Below are 20,928 nucleotides of genomic sequence, written 5' to 3'. Positions count from 1 at the left end.
CATTGTAAACCACACCCATTGTAAACCACGCCCTTTATAAACCACACCCATTGTAAACCACACCCACTATAAACCACACCCATTATAAATATAACATAAATGCCATAAATTTGCCACAAAAGCAGACAAAAAAGTGTTGGAAGGACCTGCCATAGAAGTCGATGTCGAGCTAATATAACAAATGGAGGCCCCGAGAGGTGCAGAAACGTAATAAACAGTCACACTCACCTTCTCGCACTTCTCCAGGGGATGCTTGTGTCGTCCGGGGCTTCTTCTAGGTTGTCCTCCTTACTCTTTTGGCCTCTTACAACCTTCTGGGTGACATCAGCAGCCCCCGGGGACCTCTGAGGCCGGTGATTGGGGTTTGCCAACTTCATGACATTATATTTTAATTGATATTTTTTCCAGATTCAGCTATTATGAAGTTCAGTGAATCGAGGAGTGTGCCCCTACTGGTCGCTTTGAGTACTGCAGTCATGTCTAATCTACAGTTTCCGAAGATCTGAAGGCTCGGATGGGATTCTTTATTCCTTGGGAAGAAGATGTGAAGACAAAGTGTCCGTTGTGGTCACCTGGAATGATGGAGCTCAGGGGGGAGAACATTTACTAATAGAAACTGATTAGTATATGGCAGAAATAAAATATTCCCTCTTCTGTCCTCTATCAAATATTAAAAAAAAACAAAAAAAAAAAACGTGCGAGTCTTCAGTAGTTGACACCTTTTTTAATGGCTAACTAATAATGAGGACAGCCACAAAAATTCGGTAGATTCTGGTATCCTCCAATTAGTATAAGGAAAATGTTTGTTTTTGTACTGTGTTAGCCAGTGGGTATGAAATATAAAAAAACAAAAAACTTAAAGGGGTATTCCCATGTCGCATACTCACCAGTCTTCACTGCTGTAAAATCTTCTTTCTTCCTGGTTTCTTGCATCATTTGGTGGACGGGGTTTCACATGCAACCTGTTGTTTAGCTCCACCCCCAAATTAGTGTGTAGCTCCGCCTACCGTGTAGTGTGATCCTATGGGACGGCTGAAGGGCCTGTGATGTCATCAAAGGTGCTCAAACAAGACTATATGCACAATATTGTTCTATGAAGAACAGGCAGGAGCAACTCCATTCTGTGTTACATACAGAGACTGCCTTTCTCTGCCATAATGAACACAATTGAATTAGCTAGCCTGATAACTGGGAGAACAGAAGACGTTCAGAAATGAAAGCAGCTCCTCTCCCCTATCTGAGTGCAGGGAGCTAGGTCACGTGGTGTAGACACAGGAATAGCTAGATACACAGGCTCGCTCCCTGCACTTAGCCCCTCCTCCCTCCCCCCTGAGAGCAGCAGATACATCACTTGACTTTTGAGCAGATAAGTCAGGGCTGTGTCCACAATGAACTGAATAAAGTAAGATAGTGGACAAACAAAGGAGTTTTGCTGAAGCAATGTATTTAGGAAAAGTCTTACATCCACATTAACAAGCAGTATAGATAGGATCCTTGTGATGGGACAACCCCTTTAAGAGTCTTCAGTATTTGATACTGTGTGCAGATGCGCATATCAAATCCTCCAGCATGTAGTACTGTGTGCAGATGCTTGTATCTAATCATCCGGAGTGTGGTATCGTCTGCAGACGCGAGCATATATTCCTCTGCTATGTGGAACTGTGTGCAGACGCGCATATCCTTGGTTGTGTTTGTGTGTTGATGCGCGTATCTAATATTTCGGCATGTGGAACTTTTTGCAGACGGATTTATCTAATCCTCCGGCGAATTGAACTGTGTGCAGATGTGCATATCTAATCCTCCGCATGCAGAACTGTGTGCAGACGCTTGTATCTAATTCTCGGTCATGTGGTACTGTGTGTAGATGTATGTATCTAATCCTTCGGAGTGCGAAACTGTGTGCAGACGTGCGTATCTAATCCTTCGGCATGTGGAACTGTGTGCAGATGTGCATATCTAATCCTCCAGCGTGTGGTGCTGTGTGCAGAGGCACGTATCTAATCCTCTCCGGGGTGGTATTGTGTGCAATGGTACGTATCTAATAGAGATGAGCAAACGCTGTTCGATCAAATAGGTATTCATTCACAATCGAATACCAGGCCGCATACGCAGTAAAAATTCATATAATCTCGCACCTTCCCTGGCGCGTTTTTTTGCACCAATAATTTGTGCAGAGGAGGTGGGACAGGAACTATGACAATGGAGGCAGTGAAAAAAATTGAAAAAACCCATTGGCTGCCAAAAACATGTGACCTCCCATTCATAAGAATGGCCGCCGCCCTATTCGCCATTTTAGCGGTGAGAGATAGGGAGAGAAACATCTGCTGAGGGCGAGATAGCGATTAGCTTCAGATAGGCAGGTAAGAACTAAACAAGAAAACCAACAGCTCAGAGCTATACACTGCAGGGACATCAGTCCAGCTGTCCCCGGACGGTGGAAAACAGGGACACACAACAGATACAACTTCATATATAGCGGAGAAACAGCGCTCATTGTTGGCTGTCCGCACACAGAATAGCCGGAATCCACAGCAGTGACTAGATCATATAGAGCTGGAAAAAGCCTGGAATTTTGGGGGGGCCTGAAACATGGCAGCAATCCACAGCAATTACAAGTTCATATAGAGCTGGAAAAAGCCTTGAATTGTTTTTTGGTGGTGGTGGTGGTTGGGGGGGGGGGGCTGAAACATAGCAGCAATCCACAGCAGTTACAAGTTCATGTATCTGAAAAAAACCTTGAATTTTGGGTTGTCCTGAAAAATTGCAGCAATCCACTGCAGTTACTTCTTACTACATACGTGCAAAGCAGCTTTTCAGGCTGTGTAACCCCAAAACAAGGATACAGAGCAATTAGGTCAGGCTATGTACGCTCAATCCAGATATCCAGGGTGTGTACCCCCGAAACCTAGGTGGGAGACCCAGAAATTCAGTCAGGCTATATCAGCTCAATCCAATTTTTTGTGAAGATGACAGGAGTGTGCACAAGCACCGCACTTTCACCAGTAGCTCCTGTACATTTGGGTATGTTTTCAAAAAATATTGCACCACTAAGTTAGATGTGGGCCAAGCATGGAACGTGTTGGAGGCTGGCAAGCTCCGCTACCAGGTTCCTGCTGTTATCACAGAATGACAAACATGCCTGGCCCCAGGTGCAGCAGCGAAAAACACATTGCCATCTCAGCCAGGATGGCATCCCTGACCTCGGAGGCAGTGTGCTGTCTGTCCCCCAAGCTGATGAGCTTCAGCGCGGCCTGCTGACGTCTCCCCACGCCAGTAGCTGGGGTCAATTCAACGGCGGAGGAGGAGGAGGAGGGTGGTGTTTCAGCACTCCTGCCAGGAATATTGGGCGGGGAGACAAAGCAGGCTACCAAAGAATCTTGTGTCTTACTTGAAGAAGAGACAATCTTAGTCTGACTGCTGGTTGCTTGTGCTGCAGCATGTGGAGTTGGGTCTGTCAGCCTTGTGATGAACTCCTCATTCTGGATCCCATTACTTTCAACAGTCTCTAAAGTCTTTTGACACTTTGAATTTCGTTCAGTTCCAAAGGACTCTGTGTTTAGATTTGGCTCAGTCGCAGCTCCAGGACAGGCCTTGGAAGGGAAGGTTTCCTTTAGTGGCTCCATCTCAGCAGGATGAGGATGGTGAAGCTTGGTTATATCTGGTGTTGGAAGGGAAAGTGGTTTCTGATCTACATGTAAAGTACTGGAGCATGTTGTTTGGACTATTAACACCTGATCAGAACCCTGAAGAGGTAATGTAGAGTCCCATATTAGAGGACCATTACCGCTAGTAGTGGTTGCAGCCAATTCTCCACCTTTGTGGTCCTCTAAATCAAAGTTACTCCCAGGACTTGATGCCAAAATTTTATCAATTTTACAATCAAAATGAAGGTCAATGTCTGGGTCCTCAGTCCAATCCACTGCATCAATCCAACACAATGAGAGTGATGGTTCTGGAACCACTGTTTTAGGAGCTAAGAATTTTAAAGGGGCTAACACTCTGCTGGTGCAAGGCTTTACTCACTCCAAGGGCCAAAAACTCTGCAGGTAGAGGCTGAAGTCACCTGAAGAGCCTCAATCTCTGCTGGAGCTCAGCTTAAGGGCCTGGAATTTAATTTGGAAGGGCTCATATTAAGGGCCATAACAGTGAATTTTGGAAGGTCTCACCACATCACACACATCCACAATGACAGGTCGGGGGGGGGGGGGGGCTTTTGGATTTCCCATTGTCTCTTCCATCTGTGGTTGTCATGGGGAACGTGATATAAAGGGGGGCTTGGTAATGTTTGTTGAGCTTACATTGGGGTTTGTGTCCCTCCATTTGGGAAGTAAAGAAGGTTTCCAGGTATTTTCCGACTTTAATAGAGGTTGTAGTGAGTGTGTGTAGTGTGTAGTTGTTAGGCTGTGATGTTGGGGTAATAGAGGGGCTTTGGTGTGTTAGATGCCCCCAGACATGCGCCCCCTGCTGGCCCAGTTACATTGCAGAGGTGTTGGTATCATTCCCTGGGGTGTCATAGTGGACTTGGTGACTCTCCTGAGTCTAATGGTGGGATCCCCTGAAATGAAGCATTTTCTCCCATAGACTATAATGGGGTTCCAGATTCCTTCCAATAGTCCAATATTGAGCGGCTATTTGAATATTTTACTATTCACTCATCTCTATTGATTATATTTGGCTGCCCTAGTCACTTTGTTCTTGTTCTTTGGTTGTAACTTTACTGTGACTTTTTAGGGCTGATTAGTTACTTGGACCTATAGCCTGGGAATCTACATTTGTTATTATGTGGTGCTTTTATCATGTTTGTTTTATACACATTAGATGGAGAGGGGAGGGGCTGGGGTATCTTCACACATTAGATGGAGAGGGGAGGGGCTGGGGTATCTTCACACATTAGATGGAGAGGGGAGGGGCTGGGGTATCTTCACATATTAGATGGAGACGGGAGGGGCTGGGGTATCTTCACATATTAGATGGAGTGGGGAGGGGCTGGGGTATCTTCACACATTAGATGGAGAGGGGAGGGGCTGGGGTATCTTCACATATTAGATGGAGTGGGGAGGGGCTGGGGTATCTTCACATATTAGATGGAGAGGGGAGGGGCTGGGGTATCTTCACATATTAGATGGAGAGGGGAGGGGCTGGGGTATCTTCACACATTAGATGGACAGGGGAGGGGCTGGGGTATCTTCACAAATTAGATGGAGAGGGGAGGGGCTGGAGTATCTTCACACATGAAATGGAGAGGGGAGGGGCTGGGGTATCTTCATACATGAAATGGAGAGGGGAGGGGCTGGGGTATCTTCACACATGAAATGGAGATGGAGGGGCTGGTCCCTCATCACAGATTCTGCACGTTTACAATATTCCTACACAGCTTTCCCAGCTTCTGCACTGCACAGAGCAGTCTGCAGTTACTCACAGCTCACAGGTCATTGTGTATTATTTCTGACTAGCTGTTGTGTTATTGCTGTTGAGATCTTAGTTGTAGACAGTAAGCAGCTTTCCTTATTGTGCTCAGATTTCTTTTATTCTGTATAAGGGATCCATTTGCACTTCAGTGTTCCTGGATCTCTTTTGGCTACTTTGGCTTTTCTCAGCTTATTGTTTACTATTTTACAGTTACTCCTGGCAGAAATACATGTAAATAAACCAGTATTAGTAATAATGGATGGGGAGGGGTCTGACTGCTACTTATTGTACACATCTGTTTTCTTATAGAATAATGTAAAATGTGCTGCAGCCATAATGGGGCTATTAGCAGCAGAATATCTGATAGGACATCATGTATGAAGACCCTAAATACCTTAGAGGCTTTTAGTAGGGTCTTCTATTATAAACGGAATCTTTCCACACTCCCCACACATTGGATATTCCCTTATCTGACACATATCTCACTGAACTCCAACAATGTCTTTCTGGTTTAATCTGAGCTGGGAGAAAGGCTAGAATTAGACTAAACACCATGATTAGACCCTGGACTCGGGGAGGGACAGGTACCCTGGACATGAAGCACTATTATATAGCTGTCATACTTGATTCAAAGCCTGGTGGATGGAGACGCTCATTGGGTGGATACTGAGAATATAGCTGTCAGTGGTCCTTTAATTGGTAAGTTTCACGCAGATGCCAGATGTAGACCTTCCCCGACTTTACCTCTGTTGAGTCTTGAGACCTCCTTGTGGACATGAAGACTATTTTCTCTCGAATCCATAGAGGAGAACTTAATGTCTATCATTGAAATACCATTACAATACCTGAATGTCTTCTTATTGGATGTTGACTCCACACAGTGGATAGTTGTCGGTCTTCCATCTGTCTCTCAGTCATACTCTAGCTCCCACCAGAGAACATGAGAATTATTATCCGTAGACGACCATCCTCCATCCAGAGATGTTTATAGACTATTTTATGTCTGACATACCCTACAATCCCAAAACACGGCCTCACTAATCTTACCTAGAGGGGCCTGACACCTTCTTAGGGCTCCCATTCTGTCTGCCAAAGGTTCTCTGTATTTTGCAAACTCCTCACTACCGTGTCCGATCTAACCAAACCTACCCATCAACTCTGTTGGGAAGAAGCTCTCTTGAGGTCTATTCCCCCACACGGTTGGTATTATACTACTAGTTGTGTAAAAAAGTTCTCTAATGGCACCGCAGACTGGGAAACGCCTGCAAAACTTGGATGGTATCGCACCCCAACTCAGCTTGATCACACTGACTCCCGAAATTCCTCAGGCAATGGTCTCCATGGACTGAGTAATGGACCAGGTGGATCATCAAAGCCATCAACACGCTCATTATATGGCATCCAAGAGAACTGCTGAGATGCCGGAACAATCACAGGCACGGTGTGAGGAACAAGTTCAGCAGCAGGACAGCTTGAGAGCTGCCGATACGCGGAGCAGGCAAACCATCGCCGGCAGCAAATTGCTAAATATAGGCGGATCATCCACTCCAACAACTCGCAGATGACGTCGCGGGCAGAGGCTAGTATATATATAACATAGCTATAGCATAGATACATAGATATATGAGAATGTTATTACAACCAAAGCTAATACCAACTAAACATGTTGTACGTGTAGAGATAAAGCTCCACGTCAGGTAGATGAGTATATAGTATATAGTCACCACAGGTTATTTCTGGTTATACTGTCGGCTCTGCCGCTATGTGGTGAAACGCTGTGATATGATGATATATATGGCGGACAGACACAGATATTTCTTCATACACTTTCTCATAGATCCATGAGGCTCGATGTCACTTATTATAAGACCTCGTTCACACGGTGCACGGGACCGTGGTCCTGATTCTGATGTGGGAGGCCGCGGCTTCCGACAGTTGTGGCTTCTCGCTCCGGAAAAGGTCCAAATGAATGGGCCTAGTCCGGAGGGTGCTGTCGCGAGGCAAACGCCGGGGCTGACTCCGCCGCGGAATTCACCTGAAGAAAGGACAGCTCGCTTCTTTTTTCAATGAGCTGGAATATACTGCTCACAGTAAAAAGGGAGCTAGCGGTCTACATAGACTTCGATTGTGGGGGGGGCGGATTCTGAGGTGGATTCGGCGTCAGAATCCACCCCCTCTTGCCCCATGTGAACGAGCCCTAACTCATATCCATAGGGGACAGAAGAGGGGATATTTTATTTCTGCCATATACTAATCAGTTTCTATCAGTAAATGTTCTTCTCCCTGAACTCCATCATTCCAGGTGACCACAACGGACACTTTGTCTTCACATCTTCTTCCCAAGGAATAAAGAATCCCATCCGAGCCTTCAGATCTTCAGAAACTGTAGAGAAGACATGACTGCAGTACTCATAGCGACCAGTAGGGGCACAGTCACCGCTTCACTGAACTTCCTAATAGCTGAATCTGGAAAAAATATAATAAACATATTGTTATGGAGGTTGGGTTTAGGCTGAGATGGAATGGGGAGGTGGCATAATTTTTCTCCCGTATTGTCTGCAGTACGACAACAGGGAATAGGTCTTCGCCATGTGAACACAACCTTACAGGGAATAAGCAGAAGTTATCGGCTCCTCACCTGATGATGGGGGGATGGAGGTGCAGTTTTCTCTTTTTTCCCCTGAAAGCAGAAAATAAACAGTGAATTCATCGTCACCATGTGCGGCCCATGAGGCCGGGGCTATAGGCTAAGGCCATGTACACACTAAGAGGGACTGGGGCAGGTATCACCACTATGAGTCCAGCTCTGGAGACACAAACTGGGGACATTTTGCAGGTTGTATAATTATTATATTGTACTTGCAAATCTTCTTCTGAGAAGATAAAACTCTCAGCCAAGGGAATATGACTGACTCAGGTGGCAAATGTCTGATATTAGCCACGGGATACGGTTGGGGGGACACAAAACAAATCAGTCTGTGCCTGATGCAGAGATCTCCTCTCCGTACTCTCCGTACACCGGTCTACTGTAGATACAAGCTCACAGCCCTATAAGGGAAATATGTCTGGGAAAGCAAAGGGGGAACAATTACCAATAAGGGGGATCTTATATACTGGTACAACTGGTAACAATGGACTGTCTATAGGGCGTTAGGTGAGTAACAGTACGGAGAAGATATTGGGGTGTAATTTAGGGGTATTATGTGATAACTTTACATGTACCGTATATAAATCACTTCCATGAAGAGGAGGATTATACCCCCGACCCTTTAAGAACTTTGTTTATTTAATATGGTTTTTTCGGCCCATTAGGTGATGGTTCTTGACTTGAGTCATGACACCAAACACGACTTCAACATCTAAAAGTCCCAGGACCACTGATATCACCTTAAAATATCTCCGAATCCATCTTATATTCTTGTGGGTCATGAAGACACCAATGTCTACCAGGTATCTCCTCTTACAGTCAGCTCGCACTTTATCTAGGACTCACCACATGGATGTCCTCATTGGCTCAATGCCCTTCATGGGTCCTCATGGGGCACTGTCACCTGTCATAGCAGAATTTCACCCTGTGATACAAAGTCATTGATCTAATATATTTCTGCAGCTCCGAGCACAGTATTGAAAGATGAAGTGTTGACTTTCCAGTCCCTGTTCTGTTGAAGCAGATCACCAAGACTCCCGTCCCTTTAAGAATCCTCTACTTGAGATGCGGCTATTGTTAGAGAATGATGTCATAGGGTTTCACAGTAACATCAGCATCTTCATACACTACAATATAATTCCACATCAGGATCACACGGCCGTCCTTATAGCTGAGGAACACATGGATATGGACTAAGGTGGTGCGGAGCGCAGGACACAATAGACAATGTTCTCAGATAGACAGGCTGGTTCCAGTCATCCCCTCCGCGCTCACATCATGCAGTGGCAGCCATAGCCTTGTCTTCGCTCCATACATGTTCCTCATGCCTCAGGACATCCTTTCCTTTTTACATCACCTCCCCCCTACTAGGTGTCAGACCAATAACACATTGAATCGTGTAGTCACCCCGATCTACACATTGGTGCTAGTCTCCGGATGGTCAGGGTCAATGTCTGGGGCATCTCTTCACCTTCCTGAGGACACCCAGCTGTAGAAGACCATGGCTTGCACCGCCTCATATAGGTGTTATGTCTCCACCAACCAACCCCAGCACATCGTAGAGAAACACCCAGGAGAGAGCTACACAAATAGAAGACAAAGACAAGATACCGAGGGATCAAGGAAGGACCCAAGACTAGGAGAGGACACAGACTGAGGAGACATAGACAAAAGGGCTGCTGACTTCAGAGCTGAACTTCCTACATCAACAGAACCATCCACTACAGTGCAGTACAGTGAAGCCCCTCCAATAGACCACCTCTCCGCACTTTCTTGTGTATTTCTGGTTTTCTCGAGGCTCCATTTCTTCTTCCTCCATTACCTCTTGAGCACGGTCCAAAGTCTCTTTTTGTGGATCCTTTACTTTGAGTTCCTGACCTAGGGGCCAGAACCTCTGGATGATGTCAGATCAGATAGATTATACAGTCCTATGAAAAAGTTTGGGCCCCCCTATTAATCTTAATCATTTTTTGTTCTAAATATTTTGGTGTTTGCAGCGGCCATTTCAGTTTGATATATCTAATAACTGATGGACACAGTAATATTTCAGGATTGAAATGAGGTTTATTGTACTAACAGAAAATGTGCAATATGCATTAAACCAAAATTTGACTGGTGCAAAAGTATGGGCACCTCAACAGAAAAGTGACATTAATATTTAGTAGATCCTCCTTTTGCAAAGATAACAGCCTCTAGTCGCTTCCTGTAGCTTTTAATCAGTTCCTGGATCCTGGATAAAGGTATTTTGGACCATTCCTCTTTACAAAACAATTCAAGTTCAGTTAAGTTTGATGGTGGCCGAGCATGGACAGCCCGCTTCAAATCATCCCACAGATGTTCAATGATATTCAGGTCTGGGGACTGGGATGGCCATTCCAGAACATTGTATTTGTTCCTCTGCATGAATGCCTGAGGATTTGGAGCAGTGTTTTGGATCATTGTCTTGCTGAAATATCCATCCCCGGCGTAACTTCAACTTCGTCACTGATTCTTGAACATTATTCTCAAGAATCTGCTGATACTGAGTGGAATCCATGCGACCCTCAACTTTAACAAGATTCCCGATGCCGGCATTGGCCACACAGCCCCAAAGCATGATGGAACCTCCACCAAATTTTACAGTGGGTAGCAAGTGTTTTTCTTGGAATGCTGTTTCTTTTTGGACGCCATGCATAACGCCTTTTTTTATAACCAAACAACTCAATTTTTGTTTCCAAAATGAAGCTGCCTTGTCCAAATGTGCTTTTGCATACCTCAGGCAACTCTATTTGTGGCGTACGTGCAGAACCGGCTTCTTTCTCATCACTCTCCCATACAGCTTCTATTTGTGCAAAGTGCGCTGTATAGTTGACCGATGCACAGTGACACCATCTGCAGCAAGATGATGCTGCAGCTCTTTGGAAGTGGTCTGTGGATTGTCCTTGACTGTTCTCACCATTCTTCTTCTCTGCCTTTCTGATATTTTTCTTGGCCTGCCACTTCTGGGCTTAACAAGAACTGTCCCTGTGGTCTTCCATTTCCTTACTATGTTCCTCACAGTGGAAACTGACAGGTTAAATCTCTGAGACAACGTTTTGTATCCTTCCCCTGAACAACTATGTTGAACAATCTTTGTTTTCAGATCATTTGAGAGTTGTTTTGAGTAGCCCATGATGCCACTCTTCAGAGGAGATTCAAATAGTAGAACAACTTGCAATTGGCCACCTTAAATACCTTTTCTTATGATTGGATACACCTGGCTATGAAATTCAAAGCTCAGTGAGATTACAAAACCAATTTTGTGCTTCAGTAAGTCAGTAAAAAGTAGTTAGGAGTATTCAAATCAATAAAATGATAAGGGTGCCCATACTTTTGCACCAGTCAAATTTTGGTTTAATGCATATTGCACATTTTCTGTTAGTACAATAAACCTCATTTCAATCCTGAAATATTACTGTGTCCATCAGTTATTAGATATATCAAAATGAAATGGCTGCTGCAAACACCAAAATATTTAGAACTAAAAATGATTAAGATTAATAGGGGGGCGGAGTCTGACCGCATACACGGATGGCTGCCTGATTTCAGAGCTCCGTCATAGACAGCAGATATCCCGCTTCTATCTCAAGCTTTCTCCCTCCAGATGGTGAAGACAGGCAAGGAAAGGGGCCAGGAACCCCCTGAGACCCCAAAACAGCATAAACATCAGAGCGACTTACAAAAATTCCTGAGAAGAAAGTCCCTCCATTCTCCCGCTCGGCATCCCAAGATGGCGCCCGCAGCAAAACAGGCCCTGAACATGGAGGAGGACTCGGATCAGGACAGTTTGCGTGAGGAGGAACAGGTAGATATTGAGCCTACTACTCTCTCACGATCGTATCTACAAAAGGCTTTGTCCAAAGCGATTTCCCCGGTCCTTACGGACCTCGCAGATATTAAGGCTGGCATTCAAGGAATAGGCAACAGGGTGCAGCAACTAGAAGCTGGCCGCACAGCTATCATAAATCACTCTACTTCTGTAGCGGCAGCCCTGCGCATTCACAAAGACTATATAGACAGGTCTTTAACCCTGGTTGAAGACCAGGAAAACCGCAGCAGGCGAAGAAATATAAGAATAAAGGGCCTACCAGAAAGCGCAACTGATGATCTTCAGAGTATGGCGCAGTCATTATTCTCAGATTTACTAGGCCCAGACCGCGCCAACGCTATTGTAATCGAGCGTATACACAGAGCAGTTAAACCGAAACCCCAGCAGGGGGAGCCGCCACGCGACATTATATGTGGCCTCCTCTCGTACCAGGACACAGCAGCCATACTTACCGCAGCAAGAAGCCAGCAGAAGATTACAATTGGAGAAGATGAAGTTAGCATATATCAGGACATAGCGCCTTCCATACTCGCTAAACGGCGCATGTTACGTCCCTTGCTAGACTTGCTTAGACAAAGGGAGATAAAATATGCGTGGTTATATCCATTCGGCTTAGCTATTATGCTTAAAGGGAAACGCCATGTTATCCACACTCCTGATGATCTTTCCCCTATTCCCCTCCTGGATGTACCACCCATGGACATTCCATCATGGCTACCTATGCCTCCTCTACCGGATCTACCTGACCTATTGGATTTGGGAGAAGATCACCACCCACCCCGCTACAAGTCCCCAAAAGCGAGGAAATTTGCTACTAAGATGAGACCAACCTGAACGTTGAAACAGCTGTTACAGCATGCCTGTTTACGTTTTCTCTCCAGCAGTACAAGTCTTTACACTGAACAGGACTATGTTATAGGACTATGAAGTCCCTTCTCTACAGGACACAGGGTTATTGTTCTCTCCTACCGAAGGACACTACAGCTAAGTCTTTATATTTGTAGTACCTACCTTACTTCCATGCATATATCTTTATATATATGACATTATCTACAGCTAATTTAAGTATACCAGACTACCTAGTCGCTATCCCTAGCGATGTGTCCTTTTTTGTTGCCTTTGGGGAGAGGGGGCCCCGGATCCCTTGGCCCTGTCCCTATAATAGGGGCGGCCCTGGGGGTCTGCGTCCTCCTCTCTCCTACTTTCCTCTCCTTCCCCCCCCCCTCTCACCCCACCCCCTTACCCTGAATCTTGTGATCATCTCATATATATTTGCTTAGCATAATGTTCTTTGCTCTGTCTTCACGCATCGTATTTTTATGCATATGAAGCGGGATTATGCTGGACATGTCTGATCAGACCCTACTTATTTTCCCGCTCCGTTATCTTATCACTTCAAAAATTTGTTGAATTGTTTTGAACAATACTTTGTTCTTCTTTGTTATTTACTAGTCTAGTTGACCTAGTTAGTAGTATTTTTATACTTTGCTGTTCTTGTGTGTAACTTAATTTTACAGCTACTTGAAACTGTTCTTACTAACTATTACTCTAAAGATTTCTCCCTCCAACTAACTGTACTCTTCGATAAGGAGAGGAGCACTTTTTTCCACCCCTCCCCCATTCTCATCTCCTCTTTTGCTAACAGTCGGTGGGCCTATAGAACTCCACTCTTATACCAACACGTCTTCCATAGTTTCATTGAGAATGACGACGGTGACTTTAACCACTTTCAACGTAAATGGCCTCAACTCCCCTCAAAAGCGCCATAGTGTATTGAGGATTGCTAAAAAACTTAAATCAGACTTTATTTTCATTCAAGAGACACATTTGAAGCACAATAATATTCCTTCTTTCCCCAAGAAAATGTATGACAAATGGTACTTTAGCTCACACCCATCATCAGCGAGCAAAGGAGTAGCGATTGCTGTCAAACACTCTATACCGTTTGATTGCCATTGCCAACATGCAGACTCAGAGGGACGTTACCTTTTTCTAAAAGGCACACTAGCTAACAAGAAAATCACCCTAGCATGCCTATACGCCCCTAACCAAGACCAGGGTCATTGGATCAGAAATGCAATAAGTGACCTCAAACAATTCGCGCAAGGTGACATAATCCTTGGAGGTGACCTAAATGTTACTTTAAACCCACAGCTGGATTCCTCCTCTGGCAAATCTGCTATCTCGCAGCGGACCTTAGGCTCACTAAATAAAACCATTTATGAAATGGGCCTATTTGATACATGGAGATCAACTCACCCCTCAACTAAAGATTATACACATTACTCCCCCAAATATAACTCTCATCAGAGATTAGATTACATTCTTTGTTCTTCCCACATATCCCATCAGCTACTCTCATCAGAGATAGACGTGGCCACTATATCTGACCACGCCCCGGTCTCAGTAAAATTTCTTTTCCCGGACATCACCCCTTCCGAGTGGCACTGGAGACTTAATGAAGGCTTACTTAACGACCCTGACCTAATTGCAGATGTCACCAAACACTTAGAGGAATTCTTCAAACTAAACACAAACGAAGAATCCTCTACCTGCATGGTTTGGGAGAGTCATAAAGCATATGTAAGAGGAATTTTGATAGCCAAAGCATCACATACGAAAAAAAAGAGACAGAGAGAAGTAGACTCTCTACTGGCCCAAATCTCCTCTATAGAAAGACTGCAAAAAGCAAATAGACTTGCCGCATTTCAAGATGAACTCTCCTCATTACGTGACAGACTAAAGCGCTTATTCCAACATCAGGTCTCGAGACATCAGTTTTTTTATAAATTAAAAATGTATGAACATGGAGACAAAGCAGGGAAACTTATGTCCCAATATATTAAAAAGAAAAAAGACAAAACTTACATTCGAGAAATTAAAGACTCTTTAAATAACCGAATTACAGACACACCAAAGATAGCAGACGCTTTCAAAACCTTTTATAAACAGCTATACAATATCAGAGGTGGTGACACTCAAGAGAATGTTTTAGAGAGAGAAACTAAGACGAAAGATTTCCTGCATTCCTTGGGCCTTCCCAAATTATCAGATGCATCTGCGACTTCCTTGCTTAAACCAGTTGATCAATATGAACTTGAGAAAGTACTTCAAACCTTCCCACCAGGTAAAAGCCCGGGCCCGGACGGCCTGACCTTGATGTACTACAAAAAATTTAGCTCTGTTCTACTCCCTAGATTAGTGGAGCTGTGTAATGCCTTACTAAATGGTGATACTCTCCCAAAGCAGTCACAAGAAGCATTTATTGCTCTTATTGCTAAAGAGGGGAAAAACCCGATGTTGTGTGGTAGCTATCGCCCAATCTCACTGTTAAATCTCGACATTAAGATCTGGGCAAAATTATTAGCATTAAGAATACAACCATATCTCCCTAGGCTTTTGAATGAAGAACAGTCAGGCTTCGTTAAATCTAGAGAGGGAAAAGACAATTCCCATAAGCTGCTCCATGCAATTTCCCTGGCACGCAAAAGAAATAATGACTTGGTCCTTCTCGGTGTAGACGCCGAGAAGGCATTTGATAGAGTTGACTGGAACTTTATTAAAGCCTCGCTAGATGTTTTTGGTTTCCCTGAAAAGTTTGTCACAGCTATTTTTTCATTGTACTCCGACCCGCATGCTCGACTGAAAATTAACGGGTCTCTCTCCCCTTACTTTAACATCAAAAATGGGACCCGTCAGGGATGCCCCTTATCACCATCATTATTTATACTTTCTCTTGAGTCCTTACTTCAGGCGGTATGAATCCACCCCAAAATACGTGGCCTATCAGTCAGCTCAGGTTCCCTACATGCGGCAGCGTTTGCCGATGATATTTGGTTTTTAGTCTCGAACCCAAGGGAGGGCCTTCCAATTTTGACTGACCTAATATCTACCTATGGTTCCTTGTCTAATTATAAACCAAACTTGTCGAAATCAGAGGTCTTAGTTATTAACCTTCCATCAAACGTTTCCCAGGAACTAGAACAATCATCTCCCTACATCTGGAGATATCATAGCATAAAATATCTAGGAATAAAATTAACCAGTGACCCAGCAGATATTTATAAAGAAAACTTCTTGCCCTTATTGAAAGATATTCAGGGTACCCTACACTCTTATGATCTTCCGTACCTATCTTGGATGGGACGAAAAAACCTTCTTAAATCATATGTATTACCTATGCTCCTATATAGATTCCAAATGCTTCCCATTTCCTTGCCTAGGGATTACCTAAACGCAATTCGATCCCTCTTCTCAAAATATGTTTGGAAGAATAAATCCCCAAGATTGGCATATGCGCTGTTGACTAAACCCAAAACCAGAGGAGGCATCGCCTTCCCAGACGTCTATACTTACTATCAGGCTAATTTACTACATAGATGGCTCTCACTCAGCGCACCACTCAACAACTCTTTGATCCGCCTCCTCGCTGAAGAAGAATTTGGCCAATCACTAACTAACATCATGTGGAATTCTAGCCTAAAAAGTATTCGTGACAGCTCCTTTCCACTCCTTCTTAAAGGCCCTTGTGAGATATGGACTATGAACCGTAAAACGTTGTCTCCAAACCCTTCAAAAGCATTTCCTGCTGAGCTAGTCCCTACTTTGCTCCCAAAGAATAAGAAGTTTATAAAAGAATTCTGGACAAAACTCAAAGGTCATACGCTAGGCGAAATATACCAAAAAGGTGCACCGATCTCTTTTCTAGAACTTAGCACCAAGCTCCCAGAAACCAAATTAACACACTTACACTATGAACACTTTAAATGGTGCCTGTCGTCCATTCCACACTTAGAAATGATCTCCAGACCCTCAACAAGGTTCGAGAAACTGATTCGCGCTGATGAGCCCCACAAGAGGAAACTTACACATTGCAAAAAGGCATTATCTTCTACTCCTACCAGCTTTAAACCAACATTTCTCACTTCCTGGGAGAAAGAGCTAAATATAACATTATCACAAGATGATATAGAGACCGTTCTTTCAACGTCTCACGGCTTCTCAACATGTGTCAAATCAATGGAAATGCATTACAAAACTTTAGTCAGATGGCACAGGTCCCCCTCATGGCTGTTCTCACGCAAACTAGTTGACTCCAATCTTTGTTGGCGCTGGAGCCAGGAACCCCCCTTCACATTTGGTGGTCGTGCCCACTCATAAGTTCCTACTGGTCTCAGATTCAACAGAAAATTAGGGTCATCACAAACTCCGCTATAACCCTTTCTCCAGCCTCAATAATACTTTCACTTCCTCAAGCAGATTATCGTCCTAGCAAAAATGATCTGACCACGCACCTCATTGAAGCAGCGAAATCGCTTATTCCAGCATACTGGACCGATCAATCAGCTCCTCCATTAGCCCTTTGGCTTGAAAGAGTATCTCTTATCTCAAGATTCGAAGAATTAATCTACTGGTCTAAAGGACGCCAAGATAAATACCTCAATATTTGGTCGCCTTGGTTAAATTTCAGAAACGTATCTCTAACTATGGATGCTAGACGTGCCTAAGTAGCGCCTATCCTCGACTGTTTTGCCCATTAGCACTTTTAGCACCTCAATTTCTTTTTCAACTACTCCTTACCCTACCCCTCCTCCTCTTCCCATTATTCTGTATGTTACACACAGTTTCATTTTCTAAAACCTTATTTTGTTTATTGATTTGGTTACCACACCCCTTTTTTGGAGTTTAGCTCTCCACCGGTATTTACTACCAGATGGACTAATTCTTCTATAAACTCTCCAGATATCATCACCAACTTTCAAGAAAGAATTTTGTATTGCTGGAATGCTTTTTACTTTATATTTGATTATTTCTTAAACTTGTTCGACTTTACATTGTATTGTCTCATATAGTCTCTACATGATACTTATCATTTATCTGATATGTTCCACGTGTTTATTCTGCTTGTAAAAAATCTTTAAAAAACCAAATAAAATAAGAATTTCAAAAAAAAAAAAAAAGATTAATAGGGGTGCCCAAACTTTTTCATAGGACTGTATGTAATCCCCTTACAGGAGTTACTAATGGCTATTTGCCCATAAGTGCTTTACATGTTATGATTGTTGGTATAAGTTGTCATGTTCATACTGTATCATTTGTGAATTGTCTTCAAGCTGTTGCTCTTTGGTATCACTTGTCCTGGTGAGTTGTGGTCATTATAAGGTTAATCATAGCACCACACACTATAGTGGACAGATCTGTAGATGGAACAGGAAACAGTCACAGCAGAGAGAGGAAGTAGTATTCTGTAAGCTGCCAGGGAAGGAGAAGGAAGGAGAAGTGTGGCAGTAGCCATTTTTAGTGTCAGACACTGTGCTATGAGGAAGTGCCACAGCAGGGCAGAGAAGCTGTGACAGCGCCCCCATCACCATCAGTAAGAGGACAGGATTACATCACGCTAAGCAGAGCTATAACCCTGGAAGCCTGCACCGACCTCTACAAGGTAACTGAACTCCTGCAGGGACCAGAAGCTGGAAACATCTTAGACTCTCTGCTAATACATGGGAAGGTGTCAGCCAGCTACAAGCCACTGTTCCACAGCTCACTGCTACAGGACAAGTGAACCAGCAGATGCCTGTTACAATAAAGCAGTGAGCACTTCTACTGATCCTGGCCTGGACATTGCCTTCCTTGCAGCTAAGCCCTGTACACAAGCCCCTAGTTGGAGAGGAGCACTGACACCCACATCACCATCTCCAGCCCAGGGACCAGCAGGTGTCTCATTACTCCAACTGGCGTCACATCTAACTGACTCTGCCTATTACCCTGTGCACCTCTCCTGGGAGTTCTGGTTCCTATAAGGTCACCGTGACAGTCCAGTTCGGACCAAAATGTTCGGACCAAATACTCCAACCTTCAGACTGTGCGAGTTGAGTCCCTCCATCTTGTGGATTGGGAACAAGTCCAGTTCCCTGCAAGGTTCTCCCGGGGTGGTTGCATATATAAATGAGATCCCAGTGTACAGACGCTACCTTGTGAATGAGCTACAATCCGGCTCTAGACATGACTTCCTTTGTGTACTAATATATTTTGGCCTTGGCATATTCTTGACTCTCATCCCCGTCTTATCCCTGGTAGTGATGAGTGAGATCTTGTCTTGCAAGTATTCATGAGATCCACTTGCACTTTTCAGTTTTATGATAATCGGAGGATTCAGGGAGTTGCAGAAATATAATAGATAGCTCATGTTACCTCTCTGGGGCTCGGCATTAGATTCTCTGAGTCTTCTTTCGTAGCCTCTTAAAGCCTTCAGGGAACATCAGCATCTATGGAGGGGTCAGTGAGCCCTGTGATTGGGCCTCAGTGATCAAATGGGGTGCTAGGACTGGGCCTCAGAGATCACATGGGGTACTTGGACTGGGCCTCAGCGGTCACATAGGGTGCTAGGACTGGGCCTCAGCGGTCACATGGGGTGCTTGGACTGGGCCTCAGCGGTCACATGGGGTGCTTGGACTGGGCCTCAGCGGTCACATGGGGTGCTTGGACTGGGCCTCAGCGGTCACATGGGGTGCTTGGACTGGGCCTCAGCGGTCACATGGGGTGCTTGGACTGGGCCTCAGTGGTCACTATTGTTTGTTCCTGACCTTGGCTTGTATCTGACTATGTTTTTGTTTATCCCTCTCTTTACTGACCGGCAGTTCTGATCTCGGCTATGTACAAATAGAAGTTTCTTGCTGTGTAAGGTGGTAGAAGCCGCCCAGTCTAGTTGTGTCTTAGGAATAGCCCCATACAAGTATGAATTAGACATTGACATGGGTGAGTTCCCCCCTAACTTACTGACATCATTGGCTGCATTGGGAATGGTACAATGTTTTATCTAAGCCTTCTATGTCTTACCCCCCAGGTAGGCACAGTTGTAATAACTGCACATCCTATTGGTGCTCTGCAGGGTGATCTTGTTCTCTTTCCCGTTGTAGCTAGTGACCCGAAACACTTAATTCATCGGAATCAGAACTTCCTGATATGATGGGTTGAGAGAAAAATTCAGTAATTCCACCCCGAAACATGTGTTAATGGAGAGCAATGAAGTCCAATTTCCTTCCGTCTTTAAGGTGGATAATGCTATAGAAAATACATTCAATCTTACTGTTGCCTGAGATGGCGGCTCAATCTGAACTTTTCTGAAACCCTGATACACGGACATTGGTTTTCCATCACATCCAGGCTGAAGTAGAGTCAGAGCTCTGGTAAGATAGAAATGTAATGCATGGTACCTGAAAGACTTGGGATCTCGGCCATAGTCCTACTCAGATATTGGCTTATAGACATTTCCGGAGAAGTATAGATTAATATCGCTATGCTGTATTCATCCTTAAAGCCATCAGGAAGACGTCCCAGGAAGGGTTTTTGTTTTTGCCATAATCCTGTCCCCATATTCCAAGCAACATCAAACTCAAATCTGGCCATTCTTTCCTCTTTCAGTATTTCCGGAGCTATTGCTTCCATTTGGTCGGTGCATCTGACGTATTGATCATCAAATATGTCTTCAGACATGTCCATCTTATATCGTACAAGACAGAACACCTGTGACAACCAAAGAGAGAATTTGTATCATCTGTAAATAAACCTTCCATAAGTCAATAGTCTGATGTTTGTGCATGTGTGTAACACTATTCCTGCCCATGATCAAAGCATAAAACGCTCACCAACACTCACGGCCGGACACGGTCTGCCGGGTTTCCATCTTCTATCGGCATAAGACGGAAACCTAAAAACGAAGATTAGGCACTGGCATGCCTTCCGGACAAGCGCCACATAACAGGAAAAGGATTGCATAGGATGATGCACAGGGACCCCCATTGCACAACCTCGGAGCCCATTGAAGATGAAATAATTCCGGATGAGGGAGAACTCGAGCAGCCGCAACACTAATTCATTGTGAGGTCATAAATGACAACCCCTGGCACAGCGCGTAAACCAAAATGATGGGGAATGGAGAATAGAAAGTTTCCAATCAATTGAAGCAAGTAAACCCGAATCATCGATGTGGATGCTCTCCAACCTCTTCAATAAATCCATCGTGTCT

General features: G+C 44.3%; 1 pseudogene; it reads right to left on the bottom strand.

Annotated features, from left to right (window-relative positions):
- Positions 1-7,673: 7,673 nt before the first annotated feature.
- Positions 7,674-20,423, bottom strand: LOC142196240 (ecto-ADP-ribosyltransferase 5-like; annotated as a pseudogene).
- Between the last annotated feature and the right edge of the window lie 505 nt (positions 20,424-20,928).

The sequence above is a fragment of the Leptodactylus fuscus genome, chromosome 2 (assembly GCF_031893055.1).
Source record: "Leptodactylus fuscus isolate aLepFus1 chromosome 2, aLepFus1.hap2, whole genome shotgun sequence".
In the NCBI taxonomy this organism is placed as follows: domain Eukaryota; kingdom Metazoa; phylum Chordata; class Amphibia; order Anura; family Leptodactylidae; genus Leptodactylus; species Leptodactylus fuscus.
The sequence above is the reverse complement of the archived record's forward strand: the minus strand, read 5'-3'. Positions and strand labels throughout refer to the sequence as shown.